Source organism: Convolutriloba macropyga, chromosome 14 (genome assembly GCF_964194025.1).
Source record: "Convolutriloba macropyga chromosome 14, txConMacr16.3, whole genome shotgun sequence".
Taxonomy (NCBI): domain Eukaryota; kingdom Metazoa; phylum Xenacoelomorpha; order Acoela; family Convolutidae; genus Convolutriloba; species Convolutriloba macropyga.
In genome coordinates, this window is record NC_134481.1 from 38,731,074 (window position 1) to 38,757,205 (window position 26,132).

Consider the following 26,132-nt stretch of genomic DNA (forward strand, 5'->3'; position numbering starts at 1 on the left):
AAAAAACAACCGCAGACAAGTTTCAAGCGACATAACTGAAATTACAATACAGTAAGTGTTTTCCTTAAAACAATCCCCAAGGAAAAGCTATTATACGTTGCCGCTGCCAGTTGTTGCAAGAAATCCATTTTTCCATAATTTTTAAGATTAGTGACAAAAGCATGGGACTTGGAAAGCTTGGGTAGTAAACTCTCAAGGCGAAATTCCACGTATTGAACATTTCTTTGATTTTTCACAACTTTTTAAAATTTCCACATGTAATTAATGGACGAAATTTTGGAGCTATAGAACTGTTCTATAATCGTTATCTAAAATAAATTGAAATAACTTGAAGAGTTGAGAACTATATGCCATCTTTAGTTCTTTTGTTGCTGATGTCTCGATTCGACGATTTAAACGGAAATCCAGGGCTAGCAAAGAAGCTAAAATTTTGGGGACAAAAATTTAGAGACTAATTTTTTTAATGTTGAAAACTCGAAAAAAGGAAAAGAACTTTTCATTCCCCTTTTTCGAGGAATTGTCCAAATCGGAAAATGTCTTTTTGGCGCCAAAATCGCTTTACGGGTATTAAAACAGTCTTTCACTCTTTTTACCCATATTTGTTTTAAAACAAATATGGCCATAAATGTTTTAAAAAACAAAACCTATCAAGAGATTTCATTCGAAATGTATTTTAGATGTAGGTTATTTTCGATAACTAAATCAGTTTCACTGACCGGTTCAGGTTAAACTATTTTTGGCCTAAAATTATCTTCCGAAGGGCCATCTGAATGCAGCATCAACATTTAGGTGATAAAACAAAAATTTGGAAGCTTCTTTCTTTCGATCAAATTTGACAGATAAGTTTTAATGCAGCAACTAAGTCTCTTGAATAAAAGTTTTTTTACCTGCAAAAGCATCAGTTAATTGCCTCAAATTCCTTACCTAAATTCAAAAAGAGAAAAAGTTTTCGTCTTTATAATTGCTTTTTCCATGCAAAAATGTTTTTCCGATCCTCTTTTTTAATAATCAGAAAGTTCATTCTCTCAAAGTTTGAAGTACAAACTGAGCCACACATTTTGGAAGTTGATATTCATATATAATTTATACGATGAAAACTTTGTTTGAAAAGTCAACTTCTAATATCTAGTATCGCGTAAAATGAGTGTTCAATTGATGCAGTTTGTTGGTTTAGCTCAAGAAATATTTGGCAAATGGATTTCAAAACGGACTGTTCTCGTGTTTTATATTATTGTCAATTTTACTTGGCCTCCGAATATTTGATTTTTTTTAAAAAAAAACTTACACTAGTATCCACTGTAAAACGAGTTCCGTTTTGTTTCATAATTCATATTTTGTGCATTTCGAAAAAGATATTAAACGAATTGCGGAAGAGAGGGGTTAAAAAATATGCAAAGGCTGATAATCGAACCCATTTTTAGTCCCCTATCAATCTGTTAATGTTTCTGTCGGAATTCTATTTGCCTGACAACGATGAAGCAAAAAGATTCCCAATAACAACATGGTCACCTTTCGTTTAAAATTTTGAAAAATTGTTTGGGCCTACCTCTACAAAAAAAAAACGTTGCAGTTGACTTTCAATTTCTGCCGTAATTTTGACCAAGATGCCGTTTCATGTCGTTTTTGAGTCTTTATGAACGACTAGCGTTACATCGCAGCTTTCTCAGTTTCGAATGTCTGTTAAATTTTCATTTTGATCACAAGAAAGTATCCATCAAATATTGTTCAGTTGACAATTTTAAGCTAGGATTAGAACGAGAGCCAATATTGCTAACGCTGTTATGGACATTTTTGGTACTTTGGGGCTGAGCGAATTTGCAGCCAAAAATGTTTCAATAGTAGTTAAAGCAAAAACATTTTACAAAATATAAACTGATACATATTTCTTAGTTTATTGCTGACAAGGTTCTAATTTAAATCAACATTCTACTAATTGAGCTAATCATCCCCTAGTTCATTTTCATCAATTCCTCTTTTTTCGTTTACTACGTCGATGTGTTCAATTCCTTTCTCATTGGGTGAGTCGAGAAGAATCCATTAATATACAAAGTCCCCTCGCATTGGGTAACATAATAGTGCAGCTTCAAAGTTGAAATCATTCTGCAAAATCATCACTTAATTTATTCGGCTTTTATTTATCTCCCATTTTTTGGGCTAACTATTATTAATATTGGGCGCTATCCCTTCTCTCTACGGGCGATAAAAGTTCAAGGTAACTTCTGATGAAATTAGTAGTCATTCTTCAAGACTACGGAAAAAAACTGCGCATTGAAACAAATGAGTTTTCGCCATAATTTTGTTTAAGATGCCTACGCTGTTTTGTTTTTAAGACTTTATGAATCACTACCGCTAGTTCGCGGCTATCTCAGTTTCAAACGTCTCGGCCAAATTTTCATTTTGATCGCAAGAAAGTATCCATCAAATATTGTTCTGTTGACAATTTTATGCTAGGATTAGAACGAGAGCCACTATTGCTAACCTTGTTGTCAACATTTTTGGCCTTTTGGGACTACGCAAATTGGCCGCAAAATTGTTGCAATAGTTGTAAACCAAAAAACATTTTCTAAAATAATAAACTGATATATATATAAACTTGTCGACTCACCCAATGAGAGGGGAGTTGAACACATTGACGGAGTAAACGAAGGAAGAAAAAAAGCAACTGATGAAAATAAAGAACAGGAGGGGACGATAAACTCAATTAGTAGAATGTTGATTTAAATTAGAACCATGTCAGCAATGAACTAAGTATTATATTACCATGTCAGCAATGAACTGACATGGTAATACTTAGGTCAGCAATGAACTAAGTATTACCATGTCAGCATTCTACTAATTGAGTTTATCGTCCCCTCCTGTTCTTTATTTCCATCAATTGCTTTTTTTCTTTCTTCGTTTACTCCGTCGATGTGTTCAATTCCCCTCTCATTGGGTGAGTCGAGAAGAATCCATTAACATATAAAGTCCCCTCCCATTGGGTGACATAAAAGTTCAGCGTCAGAACTGAAGCAATCATTCTGCGAAATTATCACTCGATTTATTCGGATAACTACCCACTTTTTGGGTGAGCTATTATTAATGCTGGTCGCTATCCCCTCTCAATGGGCGGTAAAAGATCAAGGTAGATTCTGGTGAAATTAGAAGTCATTTTTCAAGACTACGGAAAAAACGGCACCTTGAAACCAATAAATTTGAAGCAATCAAACTAAGGTTTTTGGAAGTAATCAACAGGAGAAATATTTTCTTTAAAAATTTCAAATCTTTTAAATGCAGTCAAAACATCAATAACTTTAATTTTGGTTACCCTAAGATTTTTTTTAATCAAAATTGGTGAATAAAAAATGCATAATCGATAACATTTGCATTTCTGCTGACATTCAGCTATAGCATTTGCAATACTTCATAGTTGTCCACTTTTTTCGAACTTGAAGTGTTGAATAGACTCAAAACAACTAAACACACCAACAAGTGGAAACATTTAGTAAAAATTTAGTAAAGTTCAAGTAAAAATTGAACTTTGTATGACTTCTAAACTGAGACATCGACTTCATATCTTAACTTCGATCGTTTAGCAATTTCTCATGCCTCTTAGAATTGGATCAGTTTTGATAACTAATATAAAGGCATTTGCAATGAAACGAAAAGCGATATAAAATAAAAATAAATTGTTTTCAAGTAAGTTAGCATTGCTGTACAAACTAGGCCGCACAGAACCGCCACTTAATTGATAGGTCATCAAAAGGTCTGATGGTCCTCGTCAAGTGATGCCAGTAGCAGTACTGAGAAACTTTAAAAGACAGATTGTCAGATGCTTAAGATGCAAAGGATTTGAAATGATCAGCTCAATATATTAACGAAACTATTTGTTGGTTATTGCTAATGTATTTGTCTCCAAATCTATACTGATAACGTTTCAATTCTTATTTACTCAAAATTTGTACTTTTGAAATGAAATTGGGGTTAAATTTTAATATAAAGTTCAACAATTTTCTTATTCTTACTCCTGATCGTTTAGGGCTAAGTCCACTAACCGCGTTTGTACTTTTTAACTGACGGGATGATGATATTTTAAACTCAACTGACTGTATTTCTTTCTTTGTTAAAAGAAATTTTAGACTATTTATTTCGCATTCCGATCTAAGTATCTCTGTTAATTTTTTAAACAGTTCAAAAATGTGCAAATCTTTGATCGAATTCATTTTATACTTTTCTCGATTTTGCAGTGTTGATTCCGTTTTTCTCTTTTTAAACATGGTTCTGGCAATTTGTTTTATTTTTGCTTCTAGAGGCGGAAGTGTTGTCTTGCTACTGGTTCCATAGACTAAAACAACATAATTTAGTATTGGTTGTACGTAAACTTTATATGTTACAAGAAGCTGTGCAGTTGTTAAAATTGATCTCAACTTATAAAAAAATCCAGAAAAATTGGACAGTTTCGCACATAATTCGAGGATATGCCGATTAAAATTAAGTTTTTCATCAATATGTACTCCTAAGTATATTAAAGACGTTTTTTGACTGATGGCATCATTCTGCAAAATTATCTCTTGTTGAGAAGAATTTCTGATTGCGTTCAAATTCACAAGGTGCGTTTTTTCTAAATTCAGTTTGTTTCGCAAAAAATAGTCGGCTACAGATTCAATTGACTTCTCAAATTTTTCTTTAATTGAATACGCATTTTGCTTCAAAACAGCGTCATCAGCAAACAAAATTGCAGTTGAGCCACCCCAGAACTCCTGAATATCATTTATATAAACTAGAAAGAGCAGTGGTCCTAGCACCGAGCCCTGCGGCACTCCATATTTTATTGGTAAAAATTCCGACCTAAACTCAACCGATTTGACGCATTGTTGTCTGTCACTCAGATAGGATTTCAGTAATTTATGTACAGGTCCTCTCATTCCTATGTTTTCTAGCTTTCCAGGACCAAATTATGCTCAATTGTATCAAATGCTTTCTTCACATCTATGCAGGCAGCCTTCACTTCTTTAAATCCATTTTCCCAGTCTTCTCTGATTCCCCCGAGGAAATTAACTAATGCATCAGTAGTCCCTCTTTTTTGTGGGAACCCAAATTGATTTTTATTAAGCAAATCGTATTTCTCGAGGAATGTGGTCATTCGATCACAAAGTATTTTTTCTAGTATTTTTCCAATCGTTGGTAATAAACTAATTGGCCTGTAGTTCTGAGCTTCGTAAGCATTCCCGCACTTATGCATGGGAATTACTACTGCTTTTTTGAAACATTTTAGGAATGTTCCTTTTTCGAAACAGTTATTGGCTAAAAACGTCAAGGTAGGAACTATAGCATATTCCATTTTTAAGTAAAGTTATTGAGACTGTCACAATCAGTGCTGTATTTATTTCTCAATTTTTTAATGACTAGTGATATTTCTGCTTCATTTGTTTAGGTCGAAAACATGCTGTTTATAGTTCTTTTTTGTCTTCCAATTTTTCCAGGATCACTTAATTTATTCAATAAAATTTTTCCAATAGTTGTGAAGTAAATGTTAAAACCTTCAATATGGTTCTCTGACAACTCTTTTCCTTGTTCTTTTTGTGTATTTCCACTCAATGTTTTCATTGTATTAAAAAAGCTGCTGGAATTCTTTTTTGCGTTTTTGTGGAATATTTTCTGATAATCGATTATTTTGTTTTCTTTTATTTTCTTTCTCAGCTTATTCCTGATTCTATTGAGTTTTCCTTGTTTTTATTATTTTTGTGTGTCTCAAAAAGGTCTGGAATAAGCTCTGTTTTTTTTGGCTGCTAAATTCTTTATACTGTTGTCAATCCAATTTGGTTGCTGAGAAGGTTTAATTTTTTCAACGGAATATAATTGTCAACTTCCTCAATGATAGCCTCTTGGAACTTTTCAAATGTAAGATCACAATCTAAAGCATAAAAGTACGACATAAGTCTGCCTAATTTGTCTCTTATTTTAAAAAAACCATTTTTCTAAAATTAAGTGGTTTTCAAGAACCGTCCAATCCCTGTAAACTTTGTTTTTCAGTGGTACAGTCTTTCCGACGAAGTTAGAGAACACGATTTGGACAGTATAGTGATCCGTTACAGCTGACTTGAATTTCTACTGTCTTCGAGCAGTAAACTACGTCAATATTAGTTCTCGACTTTGCGCTTTCTCTAGTATACCCAACGTTTGACATATTGCTTAAGTTGTAAGAACTAAAAATGTCTTTTAATTTTGTAAGCATGATGTTTTTGCTACTATGGTCAATGTTAAAATCTCTGCAAACAATGTGCAATTGTTCCGGTTCCGGATTCAGTTCTTCAAAAAACATTTGAAAAGTTTCCGATATTTCATTTATACTTGTATTCGGTTTGATATAGATCACTGTTAATAAAAAACTTTTGCCATTTTTTGTGCTGATTTTCACAGTTAAAATTTGAACACTGGTAAAGCCAAACTTTTTAAACATAGCTGGCAGATTGCCAGAAAATAGCCGCAGTAGATTCGTAGATCGTCAGTCTAAAAAAAACAGTAAAAAAGACAGACCAAAAAAATTTGTCTTTTTATTGAAGGCTGATCTGTTATATTTTGATTAAAAATCTGTATAAGTTATTGCTGCCTCTATTGGCTGATCTCAAATAACCTCCATTTAGAGTGACACACACACATTTGACCTTATCTCTTTGAATTAAAGTAAATAAAAGTCAATTTCAAAGTGAGGAAGTCATTTTTGAGAGTAAGTCAAGTGTGACCAAAAATTTAATCACGCGAATGAACAAAAAAACTCGCTGCACTAAGAGCGAAAAATGACGTCACGCATGCAATTCAGTTGAAATTGCATGAACGAATGAACAAAAAGTGGCTGTGACGTCATATGGTCGTAACAAAAATCATGACGACGAAATTAAAAAAAACCAAGAGAAGGCCAATAATAGCCCCAGCTATCGCTGTGCGGCTATTAATAATTGTTTGTTTTAAATCCATCCTTACAAAGATCCCAAACCCTCCTCCTTTAGAAGTATTACGGTTGCTTGTAGCAGTCTCCTGGTAGCCATCAAGGTTAATGCACTTTGTGTTAGATTGGTCCTTGCGCCACGTTTCCGTCAAACATTTTGCTAAAAGCTGACTCTCCTGTTGTTTCATCAACACTTCAAACTCGTTCAAATTTTTGTAGATCGATCTGATGTTTTGCAAGATTATTTTGTTTGCACTCATTTTGAATTTTTTTCCCTTGAACACATTAGCAATTTTTAATTTTCCATCAGGGTTTCAAATGCATTTTGGTCAAATCTAATAAAATCTTATATTTAAAATTTGGACAAAAGATAGAGTAAAAAGAGCTCAGTGCTTCCACTAGGTCAAACAATCAAATTTGCTTCAATTTTGTTCTTTTAAAACACATTTAATTTTGGCAAACTAAATCAGTTGTATTTGCTTTAATTACTATGGTTGTGGTGGGTTTGAGTTATACTTGACCTCTTTGGCTGCATTTCTCCCCCGTGACGGCGGCGTTGCGACCACGGAGACCCTTGTTACGCTGTCTTAAAAGAATTTTTCACAAAAGTTGCCTTCGAATAATGAGCTTACAATCGGGAAATAAGAGCTCGCAGAAATATCCTGCTTTAAATGTCCTTTTATGGCATTCTGCTGCATTTCCTTTTACCATCTACGGTTGTCCTCCTAACAGTATACAGACGGCATATGTGCACCAACCATACCTTAAGAAAAACATGCTAGTTTTGGCCTTTCATGTTTCTACGTTTTCATTTTTAAATATAATTAAGCTAAACTCTTTGATCAAATTAACAACATTTAATTAGTATTAGAGAGTAAGTCAAGACCTGTCATGTCATATATTTTTATATTGTGCCATAACCATCATTTACTTCGTCTATCTTTTTTCTTTCATCTTTACCCTTTATGATAACCTGCTGTGTGAAATTTTCGCAGCTTGGTTTAACCAGTTTGGTTTTCAACAGATACAGAAAATAGTCCCCACAATCAAAACCAAATTTAGAAGGATAAAACAGATTACTTAAATCATAACCCATCTAATCATATTCTTAGGCACAATCAAAAACTATAAAAGAACCAAATCTTTCATCATGACTATATTTTTAGGAAAGAAAAATAAATATTCATTATCAGCATCATCATTAGTAGCAGAGCAGAATTGAGCAGAACTACAAATATTATTGTCCTTATTCGCATACTTCCTAAATTGTGACAAACTGCGTCACTTTCATTTATTAGCACTCAGCTCTATATTCAGCATAGCTCAAAGTAATCAACCGAAACTTTCCGTCAATTAATCTGCGGGCTATCTTTTACAAAAAAAAACAGATTGTACCATGTATGTATCCAGATAATATCTGTACGATTTCAAGAATGATTTAACATCAAATTCAAACTCATTCGATCCTTTCTAATTCTGTTTTTCCTCTACCATTCGATTTAGACAAAAAATAACCTCAGAGGCATTTTTACTTCATTATTCATCGATTTGGAATTGATGAAACTAATTATACAAAGTGAAAGAAAATAGAAGACAAAAGCCGACAATGCTAGATACCAAAAGCAATTAACAAACAATTCCCATGAAAATTTGACATTTTCCATACTATTATCAAAACTACCTTAATGGCATAATTTAATGGTATGTTTATTTACAAAAGCTATCAATCCAGCTAGCAATAAGCAGCAAATTTTAATACATTAATTTTCTTAAAAGTATAAAAATTAAGTCTGCAGAAACAGAAATCTACTCTAAAGCAAGCTATGATTTATAGAAAGCACAATATACATTTATTTAGTAGATTCAATTAATTTTATTGAAACATGACAGCCGCATAGTAAACTGCGAAAACTATGTTGTTAATATGAAAGAACAAGTTCAAAGAATTCTTCCAATCAAACAAACAGAAGATAGAAGGATTTAAAAATAAGCCGATATCCACTTCCAGGCATCGTCATGACATTTAAACGAGAATTTTTTTTCAAGAAATTAATGTCAATTTTTTGCAACGGCTTTCCTTTTTTTGCAAAATTGAAATCAAAGACAGTGCCATAAGAAATTGTCCTACGGTGAACAAATTGATGTCTACCGCCACACATCGTCAAAACACATCGTCAAAACAAGAAACAATAAACTACTAAAACCAGAAGAATTACTTTCAAATGACAACAGTGCACTGACCAGGTTTAAACTAAGGAAGGCCAGCTAAACTGATTCAGGGGGTAGAAACTACCAAAACTGTCCACAACACAATAAAAAAATTTCCATTGCGGTGCTTTAGGTGAAAGGTACACGTTGAAATTAGTAAACCATCAATAAAACTACACAGTAGTAACTTAATGTCCTATCTTTTCCAGTTTATTCCCCTTCAGCGAGTGAAAACTGAAGCCAGTTAAACGAAAAACAATGAACAAAATTGCCTAATTTCACTCGAAATTCGAAAATTTTAGCAACATTTTTCAGCACACATGCCGAGGCTTGGTAGCGGCAGGCATCTTCAAGGGAGGCGGAGTCAATGTTCGAAAACAAAGAAATCGTAATTAAATTCACGTACAATTGTGCCCCAGCTCTAGCAAAAGGTAATCAACAAATACTCTTCTCCGAGTCCTAAAAAGGCCAACATGGCCCAAATAATTGTTAAACTTGCCACAAAGTTGAGTAGATCATTATCTGCAGTGAAATCGCATGTGAAAAGGTTTGAGAAGGCAGCGTTTGAAAATTTGATGAGAGACAATTAGAAAGGAGACAAAAATTTTTGACGTGTTTTGAAGGACGAGAACAATTAAATCAAATATTACATTTTCAAATATTTTTCCAATAACTAAATAATTAGTGACCGAATAGAGATCAGATATTTCAATTAAATTGGGGAACAGCCTTACTAAATGAGAACATTATGACGCCATTTCAAAGCACACAATCACTAATGGCAATTTCAACCTTTGCGAAAACCATTGTTTCATTTAATTTTTTTGCTTTATTGAAACACGAGTACCTGTAAATCTTAATTGATTGGCACTCGAATAGTGATGTTATATAAGCACTAACCCTCCAACAGTTTTCTCGGTGGGCTTAAAACTTATAAAACTAATTTCTGTCAGATCAAGATTCTGAATCGATCAAACTGGTCAATGTCTGAACTCACTCAAATTTAAAGAAAAACAAAACATCAAAAATGAAGAACAAAAAATTGACAGGCTTTAAAAACTCTTAATTCCCAAGATTCAAAACCACCAGCTTTCAAAAAAAAGGAATTGCAATTAAATTTCAGACCCATAGATTTGAAAAGTTGATTAAAATCATAAACAGCTTTGGTCTGTGATAAAGAACTCTTTTATTAGACAATGAGCGCAAACGACAAACCAGAGAGCAATCCTTAACACCAAATTTATCCCATCATTGTCTCACATTAAATCATTAAAAATATGGCCCATGAAAACTTACCAATTCCATTTTACCAAATACCAACTTATCCAATGCTCATTGATCTTTTCGATTTTGTAATTTTAACAATAGGGTACATTAAAGTTGGCATTGAGTGAAATGGCAGGTTGTGTATAATGGCCTTTCGTAAAATGGAATAGGGTAAATTTTCCTGATAGCCAAAAATATGCTGCATGGAAAGCTGTTTTGATTCAAACAAAGTTCTTGCGTCATAAAAAATATCAAGACCTCTTATAATCGTATACAAGAAGATTGCTAATTAATTTTTGTTAAAACTCCCTCCAAATTAAGTTGTGAGCAGAAAGCAAAAGATCAAACATAGCATAAACAACATTTCCACAAGAAAATTAAAGCTATCAAGTTCCTAAGAACTCTGGGTCTAGAGACTGTGAAAAAATTACACTTCACTCAGCCCCATTATCAAAATGTTTTCGAAAAAAATTAAAACTTGATTGCTTTTTGCTTCGAGCAAATAAAACCAAACACCTCTGTCCTCTAATCTATTGCAGATCAAGATCCAATGATGTGCATATAAAGATCAAAGGTTTCAATCTTCAATCTATATTGACAAAACCAACTTTAGATTTATTTATACATTTAGAAAATCTATACGCAAGTATAAATTCACAGTAGTCATAATAGCAGGAATTCAGTTCCACTTAAAGAGAAGTCCTTTTCTATCAACATGAGAAAAAATGGCCAATAAAAATTTGATCTAATTTCAAAACATCGTCTGAAAACCTTCTGATCTAGCTGGCAATAAAGTTAACTGATTTTTACAGGCCACAAATTGGATCAAATTGTAACAAGTCTGGATTTTCTTTAAATGATTTTTTCTGTTAGCTTCGAAAGTAGTTTAAGAGATTGTACACCCCTCGACACAATTTAAAGCACAAAAAATTTCCGATCACAAAAGTGGAAGTACAGAGAAATCGTTACGAAATTGAACACTTCTAACTCGTATCAGCGGATAGCTATTAGCTTATTTAGTAGCAATGCTCAAATTTTTCCATTGCGACTCAACAGAAACCAAGATTTTTGAAAATTGATAAATCACGGTTGGTCGTTGGCTGATCTCAAACTCAGAACTATACACAGCTTATTGAAAAGGATGAAGAAATAACAAATAATGAACGAATATATCTATAATACACCAATTATAATAACCAAATTGACAGGTAAAGCAAATTTTTTTGTATACTTTTGCAGTGTGTTGTCTAGAAAAATATATAAAACGGCAGTAAAAAAAATAGGCCAAATAATATTAACTACGCGAAAAATTGACAGTCTTTGAGAACAATTGAAAAATTACCTTGAAGTATATCACTACTAGCAGTATCAAGCAGATTATGCGAAGCTGGATAAATTCCGCCAAAAATATGTAGAGCAACAAAAAAAATGAAATTTAATTTAAACAATAGTTTTATATCCTTCGTTTCAAAAGACTCAAGGTTCAAAATGTTTGCAATGTTCTCTCACATTCAGAAAACAAATAAGATGCGGTCACATAATCAGGACGAATGGCGTCAAAAATAAGCGGAACTGAGTTTTTTCTCTTGTTTCAATATCCCCCGTCCGCTTTTTGAAAAGGAGCTTAAATCCTTTCAAGTAAATAATGCATATTATGCGCAGAGTTGAACAAATTTTGTTTAAAGCCTGAACAAATTCCGATTGAAGAAAGGATTCAAACTTCCCTAACAAGAATAACATCAAAGACTCGACATACCTAGTGATGAATTATTCAGATGAAGATGTTGAAAAGAACCCGAAAAGCAGGTTAACTACATGGAATTAAATCAATTATTAATAAAATGCACAAAGTTCACTGAATTACTTCAGAAGCTTTCCAATTATAATGCTACCAAAATCGTGTCAGTTGAAAAAAAAACGGAACATAGTTGAACAACAGCAACAACTACTGTGGAACAGTCTATTGATTAGCTAGTAATTTTTGTCGTTCAGTTTAGATAGAGAAAATCATTCATTAGATGTTACATCAAAGTAATAGAAATATGATATGCCATGACAAAGCTTATACGGCAAAAATCTGACTTCCTAATTGAAACTAGTCCTACAGTCAGGCGACAATTTCAGTGAAGGCAAGATCAAAAAACGAAGAAAATTAACAATTTGTAAATAAGGAGGATCGGTTAAATGTGCTCGCACATAAAGTTCCCGCTTACTCAACCTCATTTTTGTCTCAATGGTCTACAAATGTAGAAGAGGTAGAAAACGTTCATATATTGTTCGAAAATAATTGATGTATGAGTTAAAAAAACTCAAAACACTAAATGAATTAAAGAATGCCGCATTAACGACTTGCAATTGGCAAAGACTGCCATTAATGAGACTGATAGTCAAGAGAAACAATGCCGGGACACCAATCAGACCTGTTGTTGAAGAGACTATGGGAAGACAAAAAGAATCACAAAAATTGACCCGTATCAAAAACCTTAAAATTTCTATGAAAACAGTCATTAAACCGTCAAATAAAACAGAAAAAACAAAGAGAGAGACAGAGAGAGAGAGAGATCAATAATTATTTTCACAGGGCATAGTAGTAGTAGTAGTAGTAGTAGTAAAAGACTTGAATTTACCATTGAAGGATTTTTGACAGTACTAGAAAAGATCTTTACAGAAGGTAGCAGTAAAAGAAAATATATGAATTAAAGGAAATATTCTAAAATACATTCAACATCTGCAAACGGCACAGCGACATTTGATTGACCATGTACAGGTTCTTGATATATCGTATTTTAAATCACGTAGACTGACGAAGAAACCCTTTAAGAGCGATTTAATATTTGCAGGGGGAAATAAAATGTTTATATCACTAGAATCATTAAAATCGTTGACCAAAAGAGTTACTCTGTTAAAAAATGATGTTTCAGTGACCGATTTGCGTGGGTATTTAGAAACCAGGTACTGTTTGTTCTCGCTGCGTAAAGATCTGTTCTTCTTCTTAAGAAAGAAAAAATTTTCGAACGTAATACAACTCTTTCCTGTAGCGATGGTAGCAAAAAGTTTCAGATCAATGTTTAGAAGCTGGTATGCAATGGGAATCGTATCAGCAGCCAACAATAAATCACTATAGCTCTTTTTACCAAAACACCAACGCAAACATTTTTCGTTAAACTTCTCGAGTAATCGCAAATGAGTTAAACCGGCATGCCAGGCAGGAGAACCATACAGTAACACAGACAAAACACAAGCCGAATACAGGTTGAATTTAACTTTGTTCGGCAAACTGTATGGTACATTGTGTCTGAGGTAATTGAAATTCTGTTTTGCTTTGTTTAGCTTTGATCGAATGTGAAAGTCCCATCTTAGACTGCTAGTAACTTCAATGCCAAGATCGGTCGTTGATTCCACTTTCCGCAGTTTTTCGTTGTTTAAGAACAAATCACCAGTAGTTTTCTTTGAAATATGGATATAAGAACATTTTGATGCATTGAACTTCAAGCTGTTAGAATTCGACCAATTATACAATGATATGATTATACCAATTATCCAATCATATGATTGGACCTCTCATTAAAGACACTAAGTTACAAGTTAACAAAGAAAATAAGCCACTAAGTTAAACGTTGAAAAAAAGAATAAAAAGGGACAAAGTTAAAAAAGACACACTTTTTCTGAGAACAAATAAATCAAAAATCATTAGATATATTAGCTATCAATTTAAAAATCGAAGAAATTCACTTAATCCTTGAAATTAAGTCTATGGGATCTGCCATTATTCAGATTAAGCTGTACTAAAAATCCAATTAAATCTGAATGCATCATTGTTGAGTATCAATGATAAGATCAAAAGCAGCCTTAATACCAACGATCGCTGCCAAGAACAAAAAAATTTCCAATTCTGAGCGCAATATCAATTTTGGCATCAAAAATCTTAATATATCAAAACTAAATGACACATTTTGGATAAATTGATTTGAGTTAGCTAAAATCCATAAAAATTTTATTTCAAGAACTCCCCGAGGAACTCAAAAATAAATCAATCCTTCGTCCATGTACACAAAGGTTGGGTACTTTGAGCAAACTTGGACATAATGGGCTAAGAACATATTTGGTGCCATTTTTCACAAAAAGCTTTTTTTTTCAGAAATTTGGAATTAGTAGGACAACATTTTAGCCAAAACGTCAGACAAAACAGTTTCACAACTCTATTTTATCACTTAAAGTAAAAACAACAACCGCATACTTTTCAGTTTTAACATTCCAGCAAAACCACAAAAAAAATTGAGCAAAAACTACGGACCGTTAACAAAAACAACAGAAATCAGTCGAATTTACTCCTCGAAAAAAAAAGAGATTTCGCAGAGCAATTCTTTTAAACAAATGTAAACTCGGCAGGCAGTTCACTGTCAAAAATTTTTAAAGCTCGATAACTCTTCAGAAAAAGCAATTAAATTTTTAATTTGATATTCTACCATCGATGCGCTTTCTGAAGATACCCCTCACAACCCTCTGCAAAAAACTAATCGATCAACCAAAATTGGCTCAACAAAAACCAGCTGACCATATGCCCCCCTCAACTTAGATAGCTTTTCCTATTGTTTATACAATTTTTTACTTTGAAGTGATTAAACTCTTCAAAACTTGCTTTATTTAGTAGAACAATTAGATTTTTACAAACTTTATTGTAGGCAGTTATTCTATTTTACTTCTCTCAATTAAATTTTACAAAATACATCCATTTCATCTACTCTTTCAATATATAACATTTTAGTTTTAACCTTTCATTTTTCAGAGCACTTGTTTTCTCTCAATTTTCAAACAAAAATTGAAAAGACAACCATCTAATTATAATAGATAAGTAGCCGACAAAACAATACCGTTTACAAAAAAACCCAGAAGATTGCCAGAAAATATCCACAATTGATCCAGGTGAACTCGACTGAGGTTGAAGAAAGAACAGATAATTTTCTTTAAAAAATTGGATTATTGAACATTTCTTTTAAAAAGTTCTAGCCATATTGATTGGATTTCGTAGCAAGAATTACTCCATTTTCTTAAAGAGATTAGTTATAAGGATTAGTATCAACACCAATGAACATAAGATCTGGCAACTAAGACCAATTGGAACAAAATTCAAATACCGGGCATAAAACAATAGTTTATCTCTAATTTGGATTGCTTTTTGGATATTGACTCTGCTCATTTCAGATTGCTTTGCTGAACAACAGCTAATTGAAGATTTTTCGAGCAGAACGAGCAAAGAATAAGATCATAGAGAAGCTAGAGATTTCACGCGAAATGCTCAACAAGTTGTGAACCAAGGTAAAGCAAAGGAAGCGAAAGGCAGCTAATTAAATACATCACAGATTTAAAGATTTAATGATTTTTCAGACCGGTTACCGTCGAACCAAAAGCTCTCAAATAACTGGCGATGGGTAGGCTTCTGTTTTTCGATAGCTTAAGCCTAGGGAGGACAGCGGCTCACCTGGTGATTGAGGTAGGGCTTAGAAAGCGTCCGGTGGTGTCCAAAACAGGGGTTCAAAACCCACCAAAAATTCCATAATTGACTTTCATTCATATCGTGAACTTCCTCAGTAGCGGTCAAAAATATTGCGTCAAGAAGCGATTCGCACCCCCACCTGCATAATAGACTGCAGCATTAGCTAATCGGCTATCAGGGCCTGCTCAAAGCTGCTCTTACAATAGCTTTTATTTTAGAAACAGAATTAATTCTCGAATAAGAGCAGCTTAGGTCACGCAAAAATCAAGCGCGAAGAAGTCACTCGAGAAAAGAGTTGCTTCAAACTTTGCTCGAAAGCAATTAATAATTGCTTCAAGCTTTGTCGTTCGAGAGCATTAAAGAACTGTTGGCTTTGTTCTTGAGTCGTCTACAATACACAGATTTCATTAGAAATGAAAGTTCTCTAGCAAGTTGTACCGTAGTACAATTGCCCCGAATCCCTCGAAAGCTGTTCATAGTACAGCTTTTTGTACTTTTCTGCCACAGTATGCTGTTTAAAGAATAAACAAATTTCGGAGAGTATATTTAATATGAGACTTTGTTTCTGACAAAACTGTTTCTGATTGCATGGAAAATATATCGTTTGCTCTGTTCTTTACATCATTTTACTATCGAAAGTTCAACTCCTTCATTTACAGTAAAAACCTTCTTTTTCAATACTGATAGTTGTCGTTATAAACTGCCAGTCCATAATCTAAAAGTAATTAAATTTATGGATAAATTAAATTGAGTTTTGGATAATTTTAACAATGTGGTAAAATCAGAGAACTCTTATGAAACTATTCCGTCACAGGTATAGAACCCGTCACCACAGTATTTAAACTAGTTTTACCTAAATTAGTAGGAATCAAATGCTTTTTGAATGTCAAAAATTTTAAATTAATTTACCGCCCCGATAGTGGTAAAAATAGTAAAGTCTATTAACTGAATTGAAATCTCGAAGGCAAATATTAATTATGTTAGTAACCGATTCATTTGTAGCTCAAACATCGCCATGTTAACAACTAAAGCCATAGATGTATTATAGCTGTCTGAAAGCAAATATTCTAGAAATTGACGACTTTGTATTTTTATTACGCATTATCATTTACATTGCCAGATTTCGACATTCCATTTATCAGCCTTGTGCTCCAGCAAAAAATTTCGCAGAAAGAGCTAATGTAAATGAGGTTTGCTGCAATAATTATCGGCCGTTTTTATACACCGTCACTTTAACAGCATGTAACAATTCTACTTAATTAAATAGATCCAAATTCTTATAATTTTTACAAATTATCAACCCAAATAAAACAACCTTGACTAAGTTTTGACTCAAAAGGATATGAATTTCAATTATGTCTGCACAATACTCAAAACGTTGTCCGTTCAAATCCCAGTCAATTCCTTCAAATTACTTTGCGCACTGGCATTGGAGCAGAGAAAGTAGCCCTCAGGGGAAGGCTGCGATTAGACTGGGGGCTGAGATATGTTAGGATGAGGGTAGGATGGGATCGAGATATGTAATCAATGCAAAAGCCCTCAGGCTTTCATCGGCATCAAGAGGCAAGTAACTTGCAGCGCCGCTCCTCTCAAGTTATTGATTTAATTCCGCCATAACAACTGCACCCAAATGATATTTCCGTTATTAAGTCTGTTCTTAATCTCTTTCCAGTCTCAAATACAAAGAGTGTTTCCTGCAGACCAGCAGAGAACAGAAACAACTTGAAGGGGTGAAAGGGGAATAAAAGAAGAGGAAAACAGTGATGAAATTTGGGACCAAAATGACATCAAACAAGATCAAGAGTCATCATTCACTGTGATCAGCAAACTGCATGTTTAAACATTGAACTACATTCACTCTCGCATACTCAAAATCACACTTACACGGAGATGTTCTAAAATCACTTCGTATTTTATGTTCAAAAACGTCGGCAAGTTTTCATAAAAACATCAAATAATTTCAAAAGTGGTAAAAAATTATTACTTTATTGAGAAATCGCTGCTTTATATAGCACAAGCCAACCTTTTTTCAGTCGCGATAGAAACGTTAATGTACAATAACAGGGGGTAGAGGTTCACAGTGGTGTCATGGGGGGGGGGGCTTGGAAGGCGCTGCATAAGCAGAGCCAAAAATGCGGTTAAGGTCTTTTTGAATGAAATGCGCTTGAATTATTGTGAGAATTTCCATTGAGAAAAGAGAGCGGTGATAAAAGAGCAGCAGATACTACTTAGCAGGTGCAGGCTTGCTCTATTATTCTCAACGCATGATTTCCTTTCTATTTATTCTATTAATTACAAATGAACTCTTAACGAAAGCTTCTTTTCTCAACCTCAGACATGATCACTCTCCTAGTCTCAATTCCCTAAAAATCCAAGCTCATTTCGGCTATTAATCTCTTTTTGGACCAGTAGAAAGTTACATCAAAACACTGGTATAAACCATTACGGTTATTTTTTATAACATCACAGCATACAGTATATGTTAAATATTTTAGGGCGCACATATTGTACTAAAGCATCAGGTGGAACTAATTGCTGAAAAGACCAGCCTTCTGGGACATAAAACACGTTCAGATAAAATTACGAGGAAATGAGCTCTAAATGCCATCAGAGCTGAGATTTCCCTTGGAGTCAAACAAAAAATTAACCTCCGATTTCCCCGTTCAGTCAACATATAGTTCAACTGAAAGCATGCACTCCTTGGCTGTATAAACAATTTTTTTAGCAGAATCAGCAGCAGAATCAGAAGTCGCATCTAAACTCTTGTCTTCGGAACAATTTTAATTTTTTTCATTAGGTTTTTCGTAAGCTTATGGTCGAAAACACGTCATCAGCCTTTGTTCATGACGGTCGATTGTCTGGATTTAAATCAAAAACACTCTCATAAATATAGTTGTTCCCCATCAAATCGAACTCTTAATTTCATTACATAACCAATGCTCTTTTCTATACAAATAAATATTAAATTTATTCCCAATTGTAAATAAATAGATGTTGATGACACGGACTAGCTTTATCAATTTGACACGGAAGAGAATTATAATTTGTATATAGTTTTATACAATAGTGAAAATGTTTGAGAAGTAAATTATTGACTTCAAATATTTATCATCCTTTATTTTATCTATTTGAATTTATTGTTGTCTCTCTGAAAGCTAATGGTTGTTTTCGATGTAAAAGAAAGCCCCTCCCCTACACGGGTAGTAAGGGTTAACTCAGGGGCAGCAAGTCAACTCCAATGTATATTTATAAATCCTGACAGCATCAAAAGCGCAAGATAGAGAAAGTGACAAGCATCAGAATTATAATCAAAAAAGATATGATAAATAGCAAGGTGTAGTGAATAAAGGTGTAGTGAATTTGAATCAGAATTAGAAACAAAAAATATAGAAACATTTAGGACAACAGCCTCTCTGCCTCTGCGATGGTTCCTATTGACGCTTATAATGCATGGCAGCGGCACATGGAGCGTCCGACGTGGAGGCAGAGTATGGAGCTACACAAAGTCCTAAGCTTACGTGGCACTAATTGAAGTCACTGAAAACTTCTGGCGTTTATTCACGTTTTTTGACGAAAGTAAACTTCTGGCTATCTATACAGCAACTTCTGGCATTTTGATCTCAGGCATTTTATAACGTGCGCTTTAGTGTGTTTTAACTTATGAAATGAGCAGTATCTCGATTCAGGAGTTTGAAGTATTGCGGCAGAAATAGATGGACAAACATAACCGAAAAACGTTGAGCGAAACAATTGTTGAGCGCTTTGCTTCTTCAATAACTAGCAGGGGCTAAGGAAGGATGGCTCCTTTACACGGAAACAGTAGGAAAAGAGTCTCCATTAATGGGGGTGGGTTGAGCAAAGCCATTGCTCAAAAATACTGTTATTGATGACGACGCTCGACTAGATAACAAAGCTAATGGCTTGTTCGAATCAAGCTTCAGCAGAACATTCTTCTATGTGAAAGTTTTTAATCCGTATACTAAGAGTTGCCCAAGAAGCATACTGGATTCCTGTGAATACCAGGATTCCATCAAGAAGCTGAAATACGAGCAAAAGATAATCGAAGTAGAAAGACCGCCTTCGGTACGTCCGCATGAGATTGGCTTCCAGAATCGCTATAAGAAAGAACATTCGTATTCGGACGTGGCCACTTTCATCAGGACAAGTTTCGCACAGCTCCATACTCTGCCTCCGTAGCTCGCTATCCATGCGTCGGCACCCTGTGGTGGAAGCATCGATCGTAACTCATGTCGGGAAAAGGTGGCTGTTGCCCTAAATATGTCGCCATTTAGTCAAATACTGATTCAAACCATATTGTACAAATTGATTGCTATTTTTTCGTTCTATTTATTATTTTTCTGCTGTTGATGCTTTGCTTTCGATGCTTCTTTCTCTTCGATATTGAATATGTTTTGAAGCTTGCTTTTGATGCGTCGTTTTCTTTGATATTGATTTGAAATTTTTGATAAATATATATTAGTTGATTTGCCGCCCCGAGTAGACCGACAACTTTTAGAGGAGGGGCTTTCTTTTAATTGACCTTTTCGTTTTTTTTATAAAGAGACCAAAATTATGGTACCGGGCCATCTTGGCCTAAGTTGGCTCTGATCAGACTCATGTGATTCACTCTATGAGGGAAGGACCTACTTGTGTTGTTCGCTGGAGTGACCAGACCTTATCTTGGTCGTGCATTGTGTGTATCCGGACCAAACGTTTCATCACTTCAATGAAAGCCATATTTTGGTTTGGAATGTTTCTAGGAAAAATTGCAAGCTGTTTATCTCACTATGTTTTCCTATCAACAGAAAAGGATTTTTTCTTACAATAAAGATGATCAACTCATTAACCAACAAATCTTGGTTTATTATCGAGTTTTTTATCATCAACTAAAATTCGGCAATGTTTCTTGAAAGTCAGTCTGTCTCAGCTTCAATTCAGGGGGACTCAAGGATTTGGAAAAGGTAATTGTAATTGCAATAATTGACAATTAATTGATTGCAATAATTGATTGGTTACTATATTTCAATTGCAGTAATTGATTGGAACGACCCAATTAATTGCCCAATAATTTGCGAAAATTGAAGCAGCATTTTGCCAGGTCGCAAACCCGCCACTAGAGAAAAAGTTCCCAGATCACAAACTTCTGTCAGAGATCGCATGTAATTTGGTAGATTTGGGTGTTAAGAAAGTTTTTGTCGTTGATTAGAAATTGGTTTTTACTCCTATCTGGAAGACCTACCATATAAATATGACGTTCTAAACAGTCGGAAACGATATCACTAACCAGAGGCCAATTAACTTGCTACTAAAAATCTCGTTGTTTGTGAGAGACATCACTTCGCCTTTCGTTATGAGAGAGAAATATCAAGTCAGTCCAAGTGCGTTTGGTTTCGAGTCACGGAAAAGTACGGTGTATCATCTGGATGAGTTCATTGAAACTACTACATGTGGAAATTACAATTCATTAAACGTTGTACATTTGGGTCATGCTACGGTCTTTGTTAAATTATCTCTAAAAAACATTTTCTTCAAGCTTTCATATACTAGACTTGATGCAATAGTTCAAGATGCGCTAACATATCCTTTAATGTAGGTGAATGTACAGAAATTGAAATGTCAATTTAAAAGCCATTCGTATTGGAAAAGTAGTCTTCAATCTTTCGAACACTGGACTTGACGCTGAGTTTTTAGCTCAAGCTTAGCTCAAGCACTGCCAGGGATCTATTCTGCCCCCCCACTGTTTTTTATGACCCCCAGTTACAAATTATATGTTGTTATATAGCACGTTACTGTAAGAAAATAGCACGTGCGCCTGAGGGCCATAAAAATTTCATGCTCACTAAGCTGGGGGGGGGGGGACAGAATAGATCCCTATTTCCTTTCATTGGTATATCCCAGGTCCTTATTCTGAAAACTCATTAACCAATTGCCAGTTGAATTTCATGACTCAAAACTATGTCTATGCAGATTATTTAAAAATCCTCTTTGTTGCGAGGAAAAGATGGAACAAAAACAATTTGTGCTTTCAAACTTTTGTTAGGCTCAACTTAAGGAAACCCTTTTGATTCAAGATCTGCTATCTTATTTAATTATTCTCAAGGAAATCAGAAGAAATTGATTTGTGAATACCAAAGCCATTCTTGTTTCTAAAACAAATTTTTTCGCTATTGTTCATGGTCAGGGTAGAACTGTTTTACAATTTGTTAAGGTATAAATTGAAAATGTTCTTACATTTCTGAGACCAAATTTTACTAATTCTAAGCAAATATGCTTAAAATTTTAACCGAAAATTTTCTATATACGCAATCTCGAGCCCATTGACGTCTTTATATTTCATCTGTTATCAGCTTCTTTCCTTTTCCGAAATTTCCGACTTTGGCCATGTTTTTGTGAAATAACTTGAATTCAATAAAGGTCAACAATAACAGAACGGTGCTAACATCATTCGAGGTCAAACAAAAAGAGCAAAATCAAAGCAACTGATCGTAAAGACGAAAATTCAAAGTGCACTGTGTGCTGTTGGAATGAAAAATGAGCACCACGTCTGCTAAAGAAATGAATAAATTACCAGTCAGTTTCTGGAGGTCAAAGTTTGGTATGAAACAGTATACATGTAAGTTCACGTTAGGTTTCAAATTAGGTTTATATGTACAGATTAATGGGTTGACTTCGGCATTAAATGCACAGGGTGAAGACTCCTCCTTGTAAGAGCGTTGTCCTCTGTGGCCTCTTATACAAAGGATTGTGCTTCTAAGTAGGGCGAAGCTCAGGGATGTTCTGATGAAATTTATGACGTTAGGATACGTGTCTTTCGTCTTTTCAGCAATTCTTGATGCAAGTCGTTTTATAACTATTGTGGAGCCGGGGCCGCTTCCTCCTGTGGTCGAGAAGATCAGAGGGATAAAAGAGCTATGCTCAACTTCAACAATTCTGTCCAGGTATTTGGTTTTCTTCGTCGTTTCGTGGAACTTGTAGCTCTCTTTGATTCCAATACGTCTGTTTGTTGGAGCAAACGGGTTGAAAACTTTAACATCATAGTATGATTTCTCAAAGCGAGAACCCCATAGGCCTTTAGCTGAGATATCTAATCGTGCTTCCTCGTCCTTGCAGGTTGCGGGTTTTAGGCTCTCATTGCTGAGAGGCTGCAGGTGAGGTTCAACTTCGATATCGTAACAAGTTTTTCGCATAAGCTCGGCGAAGAGATCTCTTACTTCATTATGCCTGGTTATTGGATATCCTCCCTTAGGGCAGTGAAGGGCATGGGATACAAGAAACTTCGAGCCACACGCACACTTCTCGGGAATATTTTTGAATTGCCAGCCATATCGAATACATAGGGCGTCTCTGAACTCGGTTTTGGTTAACCAAAGGTCATGTCGTTCTATTGGCAGTGGATTCAACCATGTAGATGTGCCTTTCTCACTGGCTAGTTGTACTGAATATTTGAGATCTTCGGTCATGTTTGCAAGAATTTCTTCTGACTTCTGTTTGTTTTGGGTTTGTTTTTGTCTTCGTATGTCTGTTTTGATTCTCTCTTGATGTAGTGTCGCTGTTGTTACGTCAAAATGATCTAGTGGGCTGATGAGAAGTTTCGATTGGTCATACGCGGGGACTAAATCGTCAGGAGCTCTGATTGCCATCCCGCCATTCTTTACAGGTAGACTTAACAGGGATCTCATACCATCATTGGAGGAGTCCTGGTCGATCATATTCGGTATTAGGCTTCTACGTATGATGTTCTCTGAGTCAGCTAGGATGGTATCAGCTTTTGGGGTTGTACGTAGCAAGAATGTCAATTTACTTTGAGCGCCTCGGGAAAAACAGTGATAGGCTGCTTGCGGTCACGATTTGGCAAACTCGCTTAGGTTCTTCAGAAGTTTTTGTTGTGTTTCTGATTGCTCTTGAACAAACTTCTGGCAGGCTGCTTCAGACCCTATTACAGAGCCGAGAACTCGTGCACCGTCAACGACTTGTACGTTTGTGTTATTGAAAATATGTTTCGCTTTTTCAATGGTGTGAGGCTTGACAATTAGCTGGCATTTGGGGGCGTTGACAAAGTATCCAAATCCTTCACCAATTTTGTTCAGCTGCTTGAAGAACAACAGGAGTTTTTTAATTGTTCCCGCTGCAGTGCCATCGTCAGCGTACCATTTTTGCGAAACTGATTCCATGTTCATTCTGTCTATCAGCGGCCTTGACGCAATGCCATACATTAGCATTGCCAAGGGATCCCCTTGTGTACATCCTTCCTGGGAAAGAAGGGTCTGCTTGTCGACGTAAAGATTGCTGGGGGTTTGGTAGGAGTTGTTTAGGGCGCAGTAGATAGAAGGGCAGATTCTCCTTATGTTTTCAAGCGCTGTTGCTCTGTTCAGGTTGTTGAAGGCATTCGTTGCATCTAAAAGTAGCAGAGCTTCACAGGAGTCTTTCTCAAATTCGGTTCGCAGGGAGTGAATAGAGTACTCGATTCCCGCGGTCTGACCCATGCAAAGCTGGTCGTTTCCGCCTATTGAGCGTAGTTCTGCATCCACACTTTTGGCGATACATCTTCCGACTATCCTCCGAAGTACTTCACCAATTCCTATCGGTCTAACTCCAGGGTTTTTGTCCAGAGGAATAAGACGGCAGCAAGGTATGGCATCAGGGTTTCTGATTCGAGTCTTTGGGTCGCGATTCGTTTGGCAATAGCTGCGACTGTGTTCTTAAGGTTGTCAGAGTTCTTTTCGAAACAGGTGAAAATCCTTCTCCATTGCGCTGAGTCTAAGCCGGACGGACCATGTGCTCCGTTAGTGCGCAGGACAGCTTTTTCAACCAATGCTGCATCGATTCTTTCGAAGACTGCTGGGTGGTAAGCAAGGGGTTGTTGTCCTGTAACAAGACACTGTTCGTTCAACGAGGATGCAGGTGGGTGCTTCGAAAGAAGAATACTCAAAACATCGCTGTCTCCAATCTTGTGTTTCAACGGAAGGACTCCTCCTTTTTCGCCGGCCAGCACTCGCATCGCGCCTGAGACTTTTCCTTCTTTCATCATTTCATTGAAACGTTTGATTGGTTTGGGCTCACTTACTTTTTGTTTGGCTGCTGGCTTTCGTTTTTGCAATGCTCCTGCCTCATGGAAAAGTTCCGTCAGTTTTCCACTAAACCAAAAAAGGTCAAGACGTCGGCTTAGCGTTTTATTGGCAGAGTTGTCGTCGGCCTTCTTGGTCCGGCAGAGCAGTAGGTGGGGCATGATCATGGCAGCGAGCAATGAGTAGGGGGCATTTGCTGATTGGTCTGCAAGAGGTTTAAGGGCGTCGTTTAGGGCGCTGGTAAAAGAGTTGCCTGCTTTGCATTTGTTGATTCTCATGAAGCTTGGCTTCCAGTGAACGATTTCTTGGTAGATAGGAAGCAGGTCTTCTGGTTTTTCTAGCGCTGCCCAAAAACTTTGTTCTGGTGTTTGTTGGCTCTGGGGGTTCACTGGATTTTGAAAATTTGGGCGTACGTCTCCCGCTATGGCTTGGCCCGGTTCCCGGCCCCTCTCACAGCCAGCTTGCTCCTGAAGGTCACCAGGACCAACAAGCGAAGCAGAGTCTGGGCTAACTCGGGGAATCGCGGGCCTAAAACAGTATAAACAGATCCACTCCACGTTTTTGGCTGTTTTCGAGACGTCTGCACATTTGATGTGGGCATATTCCTTGCATTTTTGACAGGGGACACTGTAGGAGTTGTGGTGAATACTCTTTTTGCATATAATACAGTCCCATTTCATGATATGAAACTATTTAATAAGTTTATCACAACAATTAGCCATGTTTTTGTACCGCAAGAGTAAATTAGAACTTAGCTCTACACCTACACCTCTCCCTATTGTGGGGATTGTGGGAATTTTGGTTCGGCCATGCACGAAGTATAATTCAGTCGAAAGATTTGAACCTATATTTAAGTGTCACCTCTTGCCTCCGATGTTTGTAGCTTGAGCTTAGCCCCTGGTGCAACTTGCTGATTTAAATAGCTTCCATAGTCTACAAAGCAACAGAGATGCCGAACTTTTCACTCAATCCCTTTTATGGAGTCACGACAATCAGTAAGGAAATCATGAAAGATACGCATGCATTTAAAATTTATTTCTTGTACAACGCGAGATTTGACGTTTTTATTGCTGGATGATTTTAAAACTTTAAGTCCTGATCTTAAATTTCTCGTTGTGAATACCAATCGGAAGTCACATAGTTTTTTATATTTCGCTTGCAACGTTTTTTGTTTGTT

At 35.6% G+C, this 26,132-nt stretch overlaps 1 protein-coding gene across 1 annotated transcript in view; it reads right to left on the bottom strand.

Annotated features, from left to right (window-relative positions):
- Positions 1 to 11,892, bottom strand: part of LOC142353469 (synaptosomal-associated protein 25-like) — a 64,575-nt gene extending 52,683 nt beyond the window's left edge. Inside the window, exon 1 of the mRNA XM_075405722.1 lies at positions 11,739 to 11,892. The gene's annotated coding sequence lies outside the window, so the exon portion shown is untranslated. The remainder of the gene's footprint in view (positions 1 to 11,738) is intronic.
- Positions 11,893 to 26,132: the final 14,240 nt, after the last annotated feature.